This window comes from Callithrix jacchus, chromosome 5, assembly GCF_049354715.1.
Source record: "Callithrix jacchus isolate 240 chromosome 5, calJac240_pri, whole genome shotgun sequence".
NCBI classification, from domain to species: Eukaryota; Metazoa; Chordata; class Mammalia; order Primates; family Cebidae; genus Callithrix; species Callithrix jacchus.
In genome coordinates this window covers 3,746,314-3,761,788 of record NC_133506.1, presented here as the reverse complement: position 1 = coordinate 3,761,788, position 15,475 = coordinate 3,746,314, and the positions used below count along the sequence as shown (strand labels likewise).

The 15,475-nt window shown below is 49.3% G+C and overlaps 1 long non-coding RNA gene across 1 annotated transcript; it reads right to left on the bottom strand.

Moving 5' to 3' along the window:
* Window positions 1–1,765: 1,765 nt before the first annotated feature.
* On the bottom strand, window positions 1,766–13,039 carry LOC144582430 (uncharacterized). Its single transcript, XR_013535018.1, has 2 exons — window positions 12,720–13,039; window positions 1,766–3,608 (listed from the first exon to the last, which is right to left on the bottom strand). It is a non-coding gene; the product is annotated as an uncharacterized LOC144582430 (long non-coding RNA).
* Between the last annotated feature and the right edge of the window lie 2,436 nt (window positions 13,040–15,475).

Below are 15,475 nucleotides of genomic sequence, written 5' to 3'. Positions count from 1 at the left end.
CTAGGACTCCTCGGACAGTTACATACTTGGAGGACAACCATCCAGAACAGGAAATTAAAACTGAAAAGGCCGTGCCAGTGACCAGAAGATCGACCTCCTGGTCCTCTATGGCTCGCTTTACCCGGGGCTTGGTGAGGGTGATGGCTTCTGCTGGCACTTGCTCTGGGCACCCTCAGTCCTGCTGTTGGGTCATCTGGTTAGCCACCTCAGGCCCTGGGAACATTCATCCCCTGGGACACTGTGTCTTCCGGTGATCCCCTGGGCACAGTGGGCAAGGACAAGGAGGTGGTCCATTCCTCTGGGGACAGTCTCTCCTAAAGTGTCCCGTTAGACTGCAGTGATAACAAGCTCTGCCAGACTGCAAGCCTTTCCCTCTCTTGAGCCCCTTGCATCTGCTTCCCTGAAGGCCATGACTAGGGCTGCAGCTCTTCTCTGGTCTCTTCTGTTCCTTTCAGCCTGTCCTCCTGGTCTTTATTATAGAACACAGAGGTTGCTAGATTTAGTAATGATTCTAGGCTCTGTTCTGGCCCCAGGGCCAGCTCGGTCGGGAGAACCCCACCCAGGTGGGCTGAAAGTATTGAGAGGCAGACACCCAGATAGCCCAACAGAGTGGATAGCTCTCCAGGACTGAAGGCCCTGAGCAGAGATTCATCCACATGTTTATTTGCTCTTTGACGGGTGAGTCTTACTAATACACAGGTGTTCTACATTTACACATAACTCAAGAATATTCCAAGTAGCAGCTGTTATCCACCTACCACTAATTAGAAGCTAAAAGATATCCTCCACAAAGGTGCCATGGGGCAGGGTAAACTTTAATGTTTCTCAAGAGAATTGTCCTACAAATCTGGGGGCCATCATTTCAAAGGTTGGCTAGTTCCCATCAGAGAAATTTCCACCATCTTCCCTCGATATATTTTCCAGATTCTTGGGCAAACCAAGGTCTTCTCATTTGGAGAGTAACTTGGGACCTCTGGGAGGGAGGCTCTGGGAGGAGGGGCGTGGTCAGGGCTTTTTCCCTAGGATGCAGAGTAATCATAGCTGCCTGTTGTGTTTTCCTGTCTGCCTTTTGGTTATCTTTGGTCTCCAGTGTTCCTTACCTTTGGTGCCCACTGCAATATATAACAGCCACCTTCTCTGGGGCCCATACAGCGTCTAGGAGCTGTAGAATTTCATCCTTATACTTTATTTCTTTTCCCCCAGCATTTGTGAGATGAACCAAATTAACTCCATCTTAGATGTGAGCCTGACTGTCTCCATCTTGGCTTCTCCCCCGACCATTTCTCCCTCAGGTGCACAACCTGGTCACACTAGACCCAGAATCTTGCAACCATTGTAACCACTTCCTGCTTTGCAAGCCCCCTGACTATGGTGATCAACCCCCTTGGTAACCAATAATCATGAGAATCTCCACCTCCCCTGGCTACCAGTTTCCTCCCCTAACTTGCTTATTCTGCTTCTGTAAAATTTCACTTTGCCCCCTTACCCTGAGCAACATATAAAAGGGAATCAAACCCCTTCCTAGGGCCGAGAGATTTGAACAAGAGCTGACTCTTGGTCGCTGGCAACAAAGGAACTGTGATTCAAATGCAGAGTGTGGCATTCTGCATACAACTCGCACGGTTATAACAGTTAAGAGTCCTCTTTTCTTGTATATGGCTCCATGAACATGTAACAAGGCAAAGGCATATTTGGAGTTAGTGTCAACTGTTCAACTCATCATTCAATGCGAGCTTTGAATGAAGAGACCCCCCCCCAAACAGACTTTGTGTGATCAACATGGCTGTTTATTCACCTGTGTGCAGGTGGATTGAGGCCGAAAAGGACATCAGCGAAGGGCAGTGGGGTAGGAGTTGGTTTTATAGGTTTGGGGTGGGCAGTGGAAAGTTACAGAGTAAGATCAGTTACAGTGGTGGGGGTAGGGGTAAGGAGTATACATTACTATGAGTTCAGTTACAATGGTGGGTGGAGTAAGGTGTAAGAGTAAAGGTGGCAGGGTGGGGCAGAGGGATATTCACAGAGCAAGAACAGTTAAAATGGCAGGGTGGTGTGAGGAGTATTCACATTATCATAGTAACAGTTAAGATGGGAGAAGTCCAGGGGAAGCTGCGCTGGGCTGGGTGATCAGGGATAATGGCGAATGCAGCAGGTGGGAGGTGGGGGGTGGAGCGGTTGTCGACTCTGGGGAGGATGTGTACCGGGGTGCAGAGTATGGGAGTAGAGCCATTGAATCGATATGGGGAAATGCAGTTGGTGAGGCCAAGTGGTATCTGGGGTCCGATAGCAGAGGTTTGTACTATTGAAGTAACATTGTGGGAGACATTACAATAGTGCCCGCAGGGAGAACCTGCAAGGGTGTAATTGGGGAGTGGTAGCACTGCCCAGACCCCTCTATGTCTCCCAGGGTTAAATGGAGTGTATGTTGGGAGCATGAAGAAATGGACAGGTTGGCAGGTAATTGGGAAGCTAACCTGGCATAAAACGGTGTTTGAGGAGACAGAGCCAACAGTTTTCCCCAAATCTCGGTTAGATTTGTTGAGGAGGTGGTGAGCTGAGGACAAGTTTAGGAGGGTTGTGTCCTCTTTGAGCAGGGTTGGGGTTGTAGGGGAAGGTCATTAAGGGGGAGTATTGTTTGTCTGGATGAGGGGGCTTTGTATCTTTAGGGGTGCTTCTTGTTGTATGACCTGAGCAATGGGTCCTACAGGGCGCATGGGTTGGGCGGGGTTATACGCTGGATGGTAAAATGTTTCCCATGTCCCACCCACTCATATATGCCCTGAGACCCCAGGCCTGGCCCGTGTTCCACTTACTATCAGGGGTTTTTACAGTTACTCGAAGTGGGTTGCCAGACCGGGCGGAACATGGGGATGGAGGAGACACTCGCTGAACGGAAATGAAAGAGTCTGTGTTTTGGTTGTATCCTGATATGGTGGAGATAGTCTCACAACCCCAGTAGGGGCAAAAGAACTCATTTAAGTCTCCACAGTTCCATCTTTTTTGTGGGGTGGATCCCAGGCACAGATATCATCCCATGGTTTGGAGTTGTCGCTCTGGCCCTGAACTGCTGCACCCAGCTATACTTCCACTTGTTCTGAAATTTAGGTTTGGACCCAGAAGGGCACAGAGGTCTAGGGAGAAGGTAACGGGGTTGTTTGGAATGTGCTCAAGGGTTAAGTTGACTAGGGTGGATCCTTGACCCGTCCCAAAAACATATTCTCCAGTAGAGCCCTCGGTGACGACCCATTGATAGTAGGTGGGTTCTAAGGGGGGTTTGCTATAGGGATTTACAGCACAGATTAGGGTGGTGAGGGTGGTGACTATGAAAAGCACACAAGTCTTAGCTTTAGTTAATTGGGGGATGAGTGGTTGACGCTCCATTGTTCTTCCCGTGGAGCAGCCTTGACGTGGGTGTGACGAATCCGGGCCGTTAGTCGGTGGAGTGCGGCGGGTGTGCTCAGGATAACTGTGTAGGATCCCTTTCAATGGAGGCTGAGGCCAGAAGTGGCAAATCTTTTAACAAGGACAGAGTCTCCAGGCTGGAAGGGGTGTGTCAGCTGGTCCTCGAGGTCCAATCGGGTGGGACGGGTGTCCTTAATGAGCTGATGTACCTGGGATTGAACAGACAGAAGCACCTGTAAGGACTTCAGGAGTGTATAGTTGTGGACTTCAGCATGCACGGTATCCGCGGGTCTGGGGAATAAGGGAGAAGGCCTGCTGAACATGATTTCAAAAGGGGAGAAACCTTTCTGACAGGGTGTGCATCAGACACGCTGAGAAGGCCAAAAGGAAGCAGGCTGACCCAGCTTTCACCAGTCTCTAGGATGAACTTTGTCAGGGTTTCTTTTAGGGTGCAGTTCATTCATTCGACTTGTCCTGAACTCTGGGGATGACAGGCACAGTGTAATTTCCAGGATATACCCAGGGCCTTGGCTAGGCCCTGAGAAATTTGTGCATCAAGGCAGGCCCATTGTCCAACCCCAGTGTTAGAGGGAGGCTGAACCGAGGAACAAGTTCTTGTAATGGTTTTTTTGTGACCACCAAAGCAGTCTCAGACCTAGTGGGGAAGGCCTCGACCCAACCAGAGAACGTATCTGTAAACACCAGGAGGTATTTATAGCCATTTGCTGGGGGTTTTGTTTCAGTGAAATCTACTTCCCAGGGCTCCCCAGGGCTAGTCCCTCTGAGTCTCACTCCTGCCTGGCTAGACCTCTTTCCTCCAAGATTTACTTGGGCACATATACCACACCGAGTAGTGATTTCCTTGATAAGTTCATGTAAAGGGGGAATGTAGTAATTGGCTTTTAGTAGTTCAGTTAGTTTGGTGTCCTAAGTAAGTGGCCTAGTGTGTGTCCTTAACTAGGGCCCGTCCTAGAGCCTCAGGGACCACAATCCTTTGGTCTGGCAGAATTCACCATCCTGTGGAGCCCTGTGTGGCACCCTGTGTGGCACCCTGTTCCTTTGCAAAGTTCTCACCTGAGGAGTACGTGGGAGTAGGGGGCAGAACTGGGGCAGGAGGGTTACAAGTAGGGTCAGTGGTTTCACTGGCCCTATGGCTGCCTGCCTGGCCTGTAAGTCAGCAGCCCTGTTTCCCCTTGCCTCTGGTGACTCCCCCTTTTGGTGTCCCTTGCAGTGGACTAGTGCCACAGTCTTGGGCTTCCATAGCCTCCAGCAGGGCTAGAATTTTCTCCTTATTTTTAATAGCTTTTCCTTCCGAGGTAAGTAGTCCTCTTTCTTTATATATATTGCTCCATGTACATGAGCTGTAGTGAAGGCATAATGGCTGTTGGTATAAATAGTGACGGTCTTTCCCTCTGCCCCATTTAAGGCTTTTATCAGGCTATAAGTTCATCCTTTTGGGCTGAAGTCCCATGAGGAAGGGCCTGGGCCCAGATGACCCGCTCTAGGGTGACTACGGCTGCCCCTGCATACCTGACTCGGTTAACCATGAAACTGCTGCCATCCACATATAGTACCTCTTCTGGATTCCGTGAGGGGACGTCGGTGAGGTCTGGCCGATCAGTGTGGATGACATCTGTTATCTGTTGACAGTCATGTATGGGTTCTCCTGGCTTATTATTAGGCAGCAGTGTGGCCAGATTCAGGACTGTAGTCTTCAGGAACTAGATGCGGGGCTGGTCCAAGAGTAGAGCCTGATACTGTACTATGTGGGTATTAGACATCCACCTTCCTGGAGCCCCACAGAGTAGTGATTCTACTGCATGGGGTGCCACTAGGTTTAATTCCTGCCCCAGAGTCAGTTTCTCCACCTCCTTTACCAACAGGGCTGTTGCTGCCATAGACCGAAGGCAGGCGGGCCACCCGGGGCTACAGGATCAAGTCTTTCTGATAGGTAGGCAACTGGCCTGGACCATGGTCCTTATGTCTGGGTGAGCACCCTCCTCATGATTCCTTGTTTTTCATGTACAAACAACCGGAAGGGTTTAGAAATATCTGGCAAGACCAGGGTTGGGGCTGAGGTTAGAGAGGCTTTAAGTTTATCAAAAAAGCCTGTTGCTCTATCACTGTCCAAATTAGGGGTTGATTCCCTCCTGTGCAGGCATACAGAGGCTTGGCTATTTTGGCAAAACCTACGATCCATAGCCTACAGTACCCTATTGCCCCAAGGAACTCCCGAACTTGGCGTTTTGTGGTAGGGGTAGGTATCTGTAATACCACTTGGACTCGGGTGGGCGCCAGCACCTGGTTGCCCTTTTGTATGATATAGCCCAGGTAAGTAACCTTTTATTGACAGAGTTGGGCCTTTTTGGCTGAGACTCAATATTCCAGAGTTTGTAGGGTTAACAGTAACAACTGGGTGGCTTCCTTGCAGGCCTCTTGGGTTCTGGAGGCCAGAAGTCAGTCATCTACATATTGGAGTACAATCAGGGAACTTGGTCCAGAAGGTGGCAAGATCCTGGCTAAGTGCCTCATCGAATAGGGTGGGAGAGTTCTTGAATCCCTGAGGCAGCTGGGTGCATGTGAGTTGCCCCAAGACCCCAGTGTCCAGGTCCGTCCACTCAAAGGTGAATATGGGTCTGCTGACTGGGGCCAGTAGGATGCAAAAGAATGCATCCTTGAGGTCCAGGATGGTATAGTAATGGTTGTTCAGGTTCAGGAGGCCTAGGAGGGTATATGGATTTGGGACCATGGGGTAGACAGTTTCCACTCTTTTATTCACTTCCCTTAAGTCCTGTACTGGCTGGTAATCCTTTGTGCCAGGTTTTAAAATAGGGAGCAGAGGGGTGTTCCAGGGTGACTTACGGGTGGTGAGAATTCCTCCTTCCAGGAGCCTTATGATGTGCGGAGCGATTCCACGCCTGGCTTCCTGACTTATTGGGTATTGCCATACCTGGACTGGAGCTGTCATCACTAACAGTTGGACCACAACCAGGGTATGGTATTCTGCCAGACCTAGGGGATTGGTCTCAGCCCACACTCTGGGTACACTCTCCTGGAATTGGTGGAGGAGGTCTGTGGTTGACACCTGATTTGTTTCCGGTGATAAAGCTTCCGGCAAGAGATACTCATCTGACAGAGCACAAGTGATGAGGATTTGCTGAGGTGCTTCTGATACGGAGGGCAAAGGGAGGATAGAGAGGCAGGCCTGATTTTCACAGAAGGAGATGTTTGCTCTAAGTTTGTGAAGTAGGTCCTGCCCTAATAGCGGGTAAGGGCATTCTGAAAGAACTAAGAAGGAATGGGTAACGGTGCCATTTCCTAAGTTAACGACTCGATTTTTGGTCCATTAACTTGTCGTTGTCTTTCCGGTGGCCCCCTGGATGACTGTCTTCCTACTGGATAGTGGTTCCAGAGGCTGAGTAAGGACTGAGCGGGCCACCCCACTATCCACTAAAAAACTGATAGGTTTGCCCCCAGTCTTTAAAGTAACCCTGGGCTCCTGGGGGCTTAACAAATAAGAGCCCTGGCCCCATCAATCCTGCTCTTCTAAATTGAGGATAGCCCTCTGTGATTTTTCTTGAGCAGTTAGTTACTCGTCTTTTTCTCTTGGGGCACTTATTTTTCCAGTGTCCCTCTTGTTTACAGTATCCACATTGATTTCTTCCTAACGGAGGCCAGGGACCCCAGGGGCCCTTTTGCAAGGCCCCCTGCACTCGTAGAATGACTCATGTTTCCTGAAGGGCTGCTATTACTGCTTTAGTAACTTTTTTGTCTTGTATGGCTCCAGGAGTATCCCTGTTATCAAAAACCTTCTGGGCAATTTTCAGCAATTGGGTCAAATTCATTCCCTGGAATCCATCTAGTTTTTATAACTTTTTCCTGATATCTGGGGCTGACTGGGAGACAAAGGCTAAGTTAATGGCTTGTTGATTTTCCAGGGCCTCAGGGTCTATGGGAGTATAGGTATGGTATGCCTCTTGTAGGCGTTCCAGGAAAGCAGCCGGTGACTCCTGCAGACCCTGAGTCACTGTTCCTACCTTGGAGAGGTTAGTGGGCCTCCTAGCCGCCCCCTTAACCCCTGCTAAAAGATACCAGTGAAAAGTGTTCAGAGCCTGGTGACCCCCCAAGGTGTTGGGGTCCCACTGGGGTCGGGTAGAGGGAAAAATATCTTCAACTCGGTCCCTGTTTTCCTCCAAGGTGCTCCCTATTTGTCCTAATATGGCTTTTAGGGCCTTTTGTCTAATTCTTCCCCTTTCTTCTGTGGTAAACAGGACCAGAAATAGTTGTTGGCAGCATCCCAGGTGGGATGGTGAGTCTGGAGAACAGACTCTAGGAGCCCTGTCAGGGCCCGGGGCTTCTCAGAAAACAGGGGATGCTGAGCCTTCCAGTTATATAAATCACTAGAGGAGAAGGGGATGTGGACAAAGAATGGGTGACCCCAATTGTCTCCTCCCATTGGGGGCACCTCTTGGAGAGGAAGGACAGCAGGGGGGGTGTGGAGCCCCACTACAGGTGTGTAGGGGGGACAGGGGCTGGCCACTGGTGCTGTCCGGGGGGAGTGCTGAGGTCCTGGTTCAGAGGGCCTTGAGTAGGGTGGAGGTAATTCCTCATCCTCTGCTGGGGAGGGAAGTATGGCTGGCACAGAAGGGGCTCCTTTAGGGCCTGCCAGCATAACTTGTAGCCCAGTTTGTTTTATGCAGCGTTTAAGCCATGAAGGGGGCTGTTGAACTAGACCTAACCACTGATCAATGTAGGGGAATTGGTCTGGGTGGCCTGGGGAGCCCATCACTATGTCCCACACAGCCTGGGTGACCTTGGGGTCATATGTTCCAGTGTCTGGCCCATCCCTAAAGACAGCCACTTGAGTTTACACAAGATGTGAAGCTTGCCAGGAGTTAGTTTCACTCCATATTGGCCAGAGAACCTGGTCTTGAAATTTGCCATCATGCACTGGAGGGGGTTCAGGGCCAGGAACTGGACGATCCCATCTGGTTTCTCTCCTCGACCTACCGGTTGTTACCCAGACCTTTTTGCTTTTATAGTACTTCCAGTTCTGGAAAGTGCTGTACACTTGTGCCTTGCCCTTTCTAGCACAGGTTTTAGATACGCCTCTGCAGCGAGGTCTTGTAAGGAGGGGGCAACAAGCTTGATAGGCCTATCCCTGGCGAAAGGCAAGGAGATGGGAGGAAGTGGCCAGGGGTGCAGGTTGATGTCACCCACGTGGGACCACAGCGGTGAATGGTAAGCTTTCAGGAGATTAAAAAAAACCTCTTTGGTAGGATCTTCCCTCAGATGTACCCTGGATTCCAAGGGCTTAGGGATGATTGGAAAGTGACAAAACAAATGAACAAATGGGCCAGCAAAGGCCAGGCACGGTGGCTCATGACTATAACCCCAGCACTTTGGGAGGCAGAGGCAGGTGGATCACCTGAGGTCAGGAGTTCAAGACTAGCCTGACCAACATAGTGAAACCCCATCCCTACTAAAATATAAGAACATTAGCCAGGCATCGTAGTGGGTGCCTGTAATCCCAGCTACTCAGGAGGCTGAGGCAGGAGAATCACTTGAATCCAGGAGGCAGAGGTTGCGATGAGCCAAGATTGCTCCATTGCACTCCAGCCTGGGCAATAAGAGCAAGACTCTGTCTCAAAAAAAAACAAAACAAAAAAAACAAATGGGCCAGCAAATCAACCAGGTGTGAATTTTGAATTCACCATGGCTCATAGAGATCACAAAACCTTTTCCAGTCAGTATCAACTGGTTGGTGGCAGTCAGCCTCCCAACACCGGGGGTGATGCTGTGCCATAGCTAACCCAAAGTTAAAACCTAAGCAACGCCATCTTAAACCCTGTACCCTGCAAGCACCGAGAAAAACGGTTTTTTCAAAAATAAATTGTAAATGCTGCCCCGTTTTCCTTGCAATAACTACTGACCTTGGCTTCTGTAAATAAAAACAGCTAGCTTGCTCTAAAAAATGCTGATTAAAAAAAAAGAAAAGGGGCCAGGCGCTGTGGCTCACGCCTGTAATCCTAGCACTTTGGGAGGCCAAGGTAGGTGGATCACCTGAGGTCAGGAGTTCAAGACCAGCCTGGCCATCATGGTGAAACCCCATCTTAAAAAAAAAAAAGAAAAGAAAAGGAAAAATTTCTGTTGTAATGTTCAACTTGCAGCTCTCCACCAGGGACCACTTAAAATTTCCCCAAATTCCAAAAGCCCACTGTGCAAAGCTGCTTGCCTTTAATTATCAAAAACTGCCAAAAATAGCTTCTATAAAGTTGCTTGCCCTGCATCCCCTCACCCTCTTAGTCCTAAAACCAAAATGTGGCTTTTTAACTTAAAACTGATACTCCCCCTGAGCTCGGGGCCATGGGTTGGAAAAACATAAGTCCTCCGTGGCCGCCAGCAATAAAAACCCTGCAATTTGTCTTACTGTTAACTTTCTATGCTCGCTCCAGTCCAACAATGCCAAAAGTTGGAGATCAGGTGAGGATAGAGCAGGACCCATAACAATACTTAACCACTTTCTGATACAATATACAGTGGTCTCTTTTTATCGCTCTAGGCAGACGAAGAGTCCTTGCTTGTCTTCCCTAGAATCTGGCTTCTAAGATTCCTGGAAAAAGTACAACTGAGTCACCAAGGGCAGAATCACCTCCCATTTAAAGGAGAAAAGGAGGGGCCTAATGGTGAAAGAGGAAGAGAAAGGAAAATAAAGTTATTTCTAGGGGCATAAAATCAGTGAAAGTCCCCTGCAACCAATGGTCATTTAACCAATTGAGAACATCCTCTGGCCTTAATGAGGCAGGCCTGAACCACTGCAGATCAGTCAATAAGCACCTTAGAGAACTAGAGAATCTACAATAAAGACAGGACCACATGAGAGGTCGACAGACACAGGGTGGGTGTCCCCTGTGGGAGACCAATCTGACGCCTGCCTGACCATATCCCAAAGGGATATTTCAGAGTGTCTTAGCTAAGATGTACCCGTATGCCGGGAACTCTCAACCAGCAAGAGGATTCCGACCTGAGTGGGGGTGTGCAAGAAGAAAAGGAGACAGACAAGCGGGGTCAGGAGGGTTGAGGAGTCAGTGCTCCAACAACTTCATTTCTCAGAGGTTCGAAATATATACATTTTCCAGACTCTTATTTACGTCATTGTAAGAAGAAAAACAGGTAGATAAATCACATACCATTCACAATATAGATGACAGGTAAACAATAGGTGATCATAAAGGGTAGTGATTATTTTTGGTACTTACATACATGGTTATCTAAAAACATTGTTCCTCCTGACTGCATGTCCATCTGGTTATCTTTTAACTAGATTCTCCTTTGTATTCCTGATCCTTTCATCTCAAGTTCCCTCTTCCTGGGGACTCTGCATCCAGGCTCAAACCACCCGTATTGTGAAACTTGCTTTGCAAGATTTCACACGGGAGGGCTCCCAACACCCGTATAAATCCCGGGCCTGGTCACCACAGAGGTGAATCACCATTATGCCCTCTGAGGAACCTCGGGTGAAGGCCCACGCAGGTCCCGTAGCCCGCCGGCCGTGGGACCACACATATATGCACTCACTCACTCACACTCAGGTTATGGAAGACAACCAAAAACTGAATCACCCGAGCCTCCAGTGACGTCTCACGGTAGGCTTGCCTGGACAGGGCATTTACGACCGCGTCAGGTCCCCTGACCTGGCTTACCTCTGAAGGTCCTGTGATCCTGAGGAATTTCGGGTGAATGTCGGCAGAGCGGTCGCCCATTCATCACAGGGCCGGAACTCTGGGGCCCTGGAACATCTCGGGGGCACCTCCCCTAAAGATCCCCGAGGTGGGAGAGGCCCTCGGGTGAGGCTCTAAGGGCTTTTGTCTGAGCGTTGATGTAAAAGATGAAAGAAATGGAGTATCTCACTGGGGACTCCAAATGTTGCAACCCAGCGAGCGCAAAATCACCACTGAGACAAAGACTAGGCCAAATTACAGGGTCTTTATTGCCGGCGGCCGCGGAGGACTCATGTCTCCCTAACCCATGGCCCAGAAAGGAGGGTGTCAAGACCTTTTATGCCCGTAAACCACCTCCTGGGCAGCAGTGAGGGCGAGGGGCTTTGGACATTCCGATTGTTACTTAAGTCGTTCACAGAAGTCAAGATAAGCGTCAGTTCACACATTGTCTGGGTAGAGTGGAAAATTACAGACCTTAGTTACTTATTACAAGTCTTAGTTTTTCTTAAAATGGTGCAGGGGCCAAACGGTTTGGACTGCCTGCCTGTCACATTAGGGTTACCGAGAACAGTTTCAATGGAAAGCCGAGGTACGGTTGAGGTATGCAGTTTATGGGGCAATTTCCATGTCACACTTCCAGTTTGGAAGGTTGGTAGTCGTTAAAGGGCGGTGGGTGAAGGCTCGTTGCCCTCCTTGAATTTGACCATTCTCATCATCATAGAGGGGTCCCCGAGCTTCCAGGAGGAATGTCTGCAAAGCCCGGCTGTGGGACAGTAGTTCTGGTTTCTCCTTTAGGGGTGAAACCTGGGGCTCGCTGTCATCTAAACTTGACTTCTTGGGGGTCAGCTGGGCCAGCTTTGGTAAAGGGGGTAGATCGAGGAGTAAGGAGGAGGCATTTCTATCTCCTCTGGTGGTTCCTGCAAAACCTGTTTTTCCTGTATTCCCTTTGGCTTTTCCTTTGTCTCTGAAGCTCCCGGCAAAGCTGACCCTTCCCTTATTTCAGGCTTGGCTCCAGCCACAAGTGTTTGCTTATAAGCTGCTAGGCTGGGCTGTAACCAAGTGGGTCGGGTTTGGACTATATTCAGCCACGAGTCAATATAAGGAAGCTGGTCTGGATGCCCTGGCTGTCCTCCGTCCCCAGTCACCACTCGATAGACACGGCGGCAAATCGTTCCCCTATCTAATGTCTCTTCGGCCGGCCATCCGACATTAAAATAAGGCCATTCTATTTCACAAAGGGTTCTTAACCTCTGGGGGGTCAACTTGATTCTACAGTCCCACACATAACCACTCTTAAAGTTCTCTAACATACATTCCAGTGGGGTGGGTTTCAGCGAATTCCCTCCCATTTCCTCCCAGTTCAGGGTGCCACGAACACTCTCTCTTACTTTTGCTTCAGACCAAAGACTCAACTCCCCTCATTCACACACTTCCCTGCCCCCAGATCCTCTTCTCAGGTTAGGGTGTAGGTTTCGTCTGACTTTGCGAGCCACTCCCGCGTCCTGGGTCGGATTACCCGGTACCCCCGCCACCCTGGAGTTGATCAGGCTCCCCTTCTGTCCTTATGGAACAGGTCCTGCCTGAGTCCCCAAACCTTACCGCAGTCCTGCAGTGGGCTGTCCCCAGAATTGTCCTGTAGCCCCTTCAGTTCCGTTGCGCTGCCAGGAGGGGCACCGGGTCGAGGGAGAGTCTCTACCTCCTCTGGTACAAGTTGGTGAGATGGCGCCCCTGAGGTCACAAGAGTCCCCGGGCTCGGGCCCCCAGACCTGCAGGCAAAGGAGACAGTAAACCTGTCGTCTCCTTTCCCAACCAATACACCAGAAATGTTACGGGAACTGAGGGACAGGAGAGACCAATGCATGGAAGAGGAGGATTTTATTAAGGTGGCCACCAGCTCAGCAGACTAGCATCCTAAGGCTGAGGCCCAACAAAGACAGGGCCCAACTTTTATGTATGCGACCGAAGGGGGTCGGCCATCCAGTGGCGTGAAATTTGCAAGAAGGGAAGTGAGCTCACAGAGGCAGGACAAAGCAGTTTATCAATCAGTGACGGCTGCTGCAGCTTGGCAAGGCTTGTGACCTGGGAAAACAGAAACTCACAGGACTTCAACAACTTTTGCAAAAACACAATTACTCGACTGAACAAAGAACAGGCCTGGGAAATAGAGGATACTTGTTAAACTTGTTCTTGTTAAAACTTGTGCTCTGGCGGGGAGCCGTGGCTCACGCCTTTAATCCCAGCACTTTGTGAAGTAGATCACGAGGTCAAGAGATCAAGACCATCCTGGTCAACAAGGTGAAACCCCGTCTCTACTAAAGATACAAAAATTAGCTGGGCATGGTGGTGCGCACCTGTAGTCCCAGCTACTTGGGAGGCTGAGGCGGGAGAATTGCCTGAACCCAGAAGGCGGAGGTTGCGGTGAGCCGAGATCGTGCCATTGCACTCCAGTCTGGGTAACAACAGCGAAACTCCGTCTCAAAAAAAAAAAAAAAAAAAAACTCGCACTCTGACTGAAGAGACTCCAAAACGGACTTTGTGTGAGCCACATGGCTGTTTATTCACCCGGGTTTGGGTGGGCTGAGGCCGAAAATGGAGTGAGTGGAGGGTAGAGGGATAGGATTTACCCATTGTTTGGGGTAAATCTCCCAACTATTTCATGTTTTCTAAATCTGGAAGGCCCCCCCCAGAGGTGTATATGCAGTTCATGGGGGTCCCCATGCCATCCACACCAGGGTCAGACCTTATAGTTCTTATCTCTGTTCTGGGATGAGAGGGGGACCCTGGAGCCTGTACTTGAAGGCTCTGGCTATAGAGAGGCTGTCAGAGCTCTGCCTATCTCTAGGCCTTGGAGAGAGCCAGCCTTGTGCTCGCTTCGGCAGCACATATACTAAAATTGGAGAGAGCCAGCCTGGGAAACTTCTTTTCCTTTTTCTTTCGGCTTCACTGTCAACCAGGTAGGAGTGCAATGACATGATCTCGGCTCACTGCAGCCTCTGCCTCCAAGGTTCAAGCAATCCTTTCACCTCAGCCTGTCAAGATGCTGGGACTACAGAAGCGTGCCACCACGCCAGGCTTATTTATTTATTTGTTTGTTTATTTTATTTAGTTCTGAGACAGAGTCTCACTCTGTCATCCAGTCTGGAGTGCAATGGCACAATCGTGGCTCACTACAACCTCTGCCTACCAGGTTCAAGTGATTCTCATGTCTCAGACTCCCAGGTAGCTGGGACTACAGGCACACACCACCGCACCTGGCTCACTTTTGTATTTTTGGGAAAAGATGGGGTTTCACTGTGTTGGCTAGGCTGGTCTTCATCTGTAATAGCCTAACTTGTGCTAGCCTAACAGTCCATCTTAGCTGCAAGCTTTAGCTTAGCTTCTTTCTCCCTGCCATAGCCCCTACAGGTGCATTACTAAGTAACGCTGTACTTAGAGCCTTAAACTGTTAAGGTTTGGGTTATGCTGTTCTCAGTACCTGTGAAGAAGGTCAGCTTCCCCTTCGATTATCACACAGCATTTCAATAGAAGAAAAGGCCGACCAACTGGCACCTCCTGTTTCACCTTCCTGTAGGTGGCAGACTTGATCTTGGGGAAAACTCTCCGGAAGACCCGTTTTTGCTTAAAACAAGATCAAACCCAGGAAACTTTTGACATGTGAGCCTAAAGCTGTAAACCCAGAAATCCTTTCATATGAGATTCCTGAAGCTGGAAACCTAAGCCCTTTCATATGTGATTTCGGCTGTAAACCGAAGATTCTTCCACGTGTAGTATCTAAAGTATAAGCCTATATAAAGGTAGAACCTTCCTTTGTTAAACGAGCTAGGTAATTTGGAACCATCGCTCAGCTCCTGGCCGTAATATGAATAATATTAATAATGACAATAATAATAAACCCTCTCCTTCCCCATTTGGCGTTCGGGAGCTCTGTTTCTCTTGGCCACTCCTGCAACACTTGTAACCAAGGTAACTGCGTCCTGCTTGGCAAGTTTACCTGCTACTGTAAATACTCCTCTTGGTAATTAATTGTATAAAAAGTCCCCCCTGCTACCCCTTAATAATTGTTTGAAAGTTCTCTTAGTAACCAACAACTATGGGAACCTCCTGCTTCCTGGATACCAGCCTCCTCCTACTAACTTGCTTGTTCTGCTTCTGTAAAATTCTACTTCAACTAGGCTCCTCCTCCCCTTCTCTAAGCAAGATATAAAAAAAAAACCAAAATGCATACCCTTCCTCGGGGCCAAAACATTTTAAGCATAAGCTAACTCATGGTCACTGGCATTTAAGAAATCGCTGGCATTAAAAAACTTGTAATTCAAACTCAAAGTGTGGCGTTTTCCATACAACTTGCTCATTAT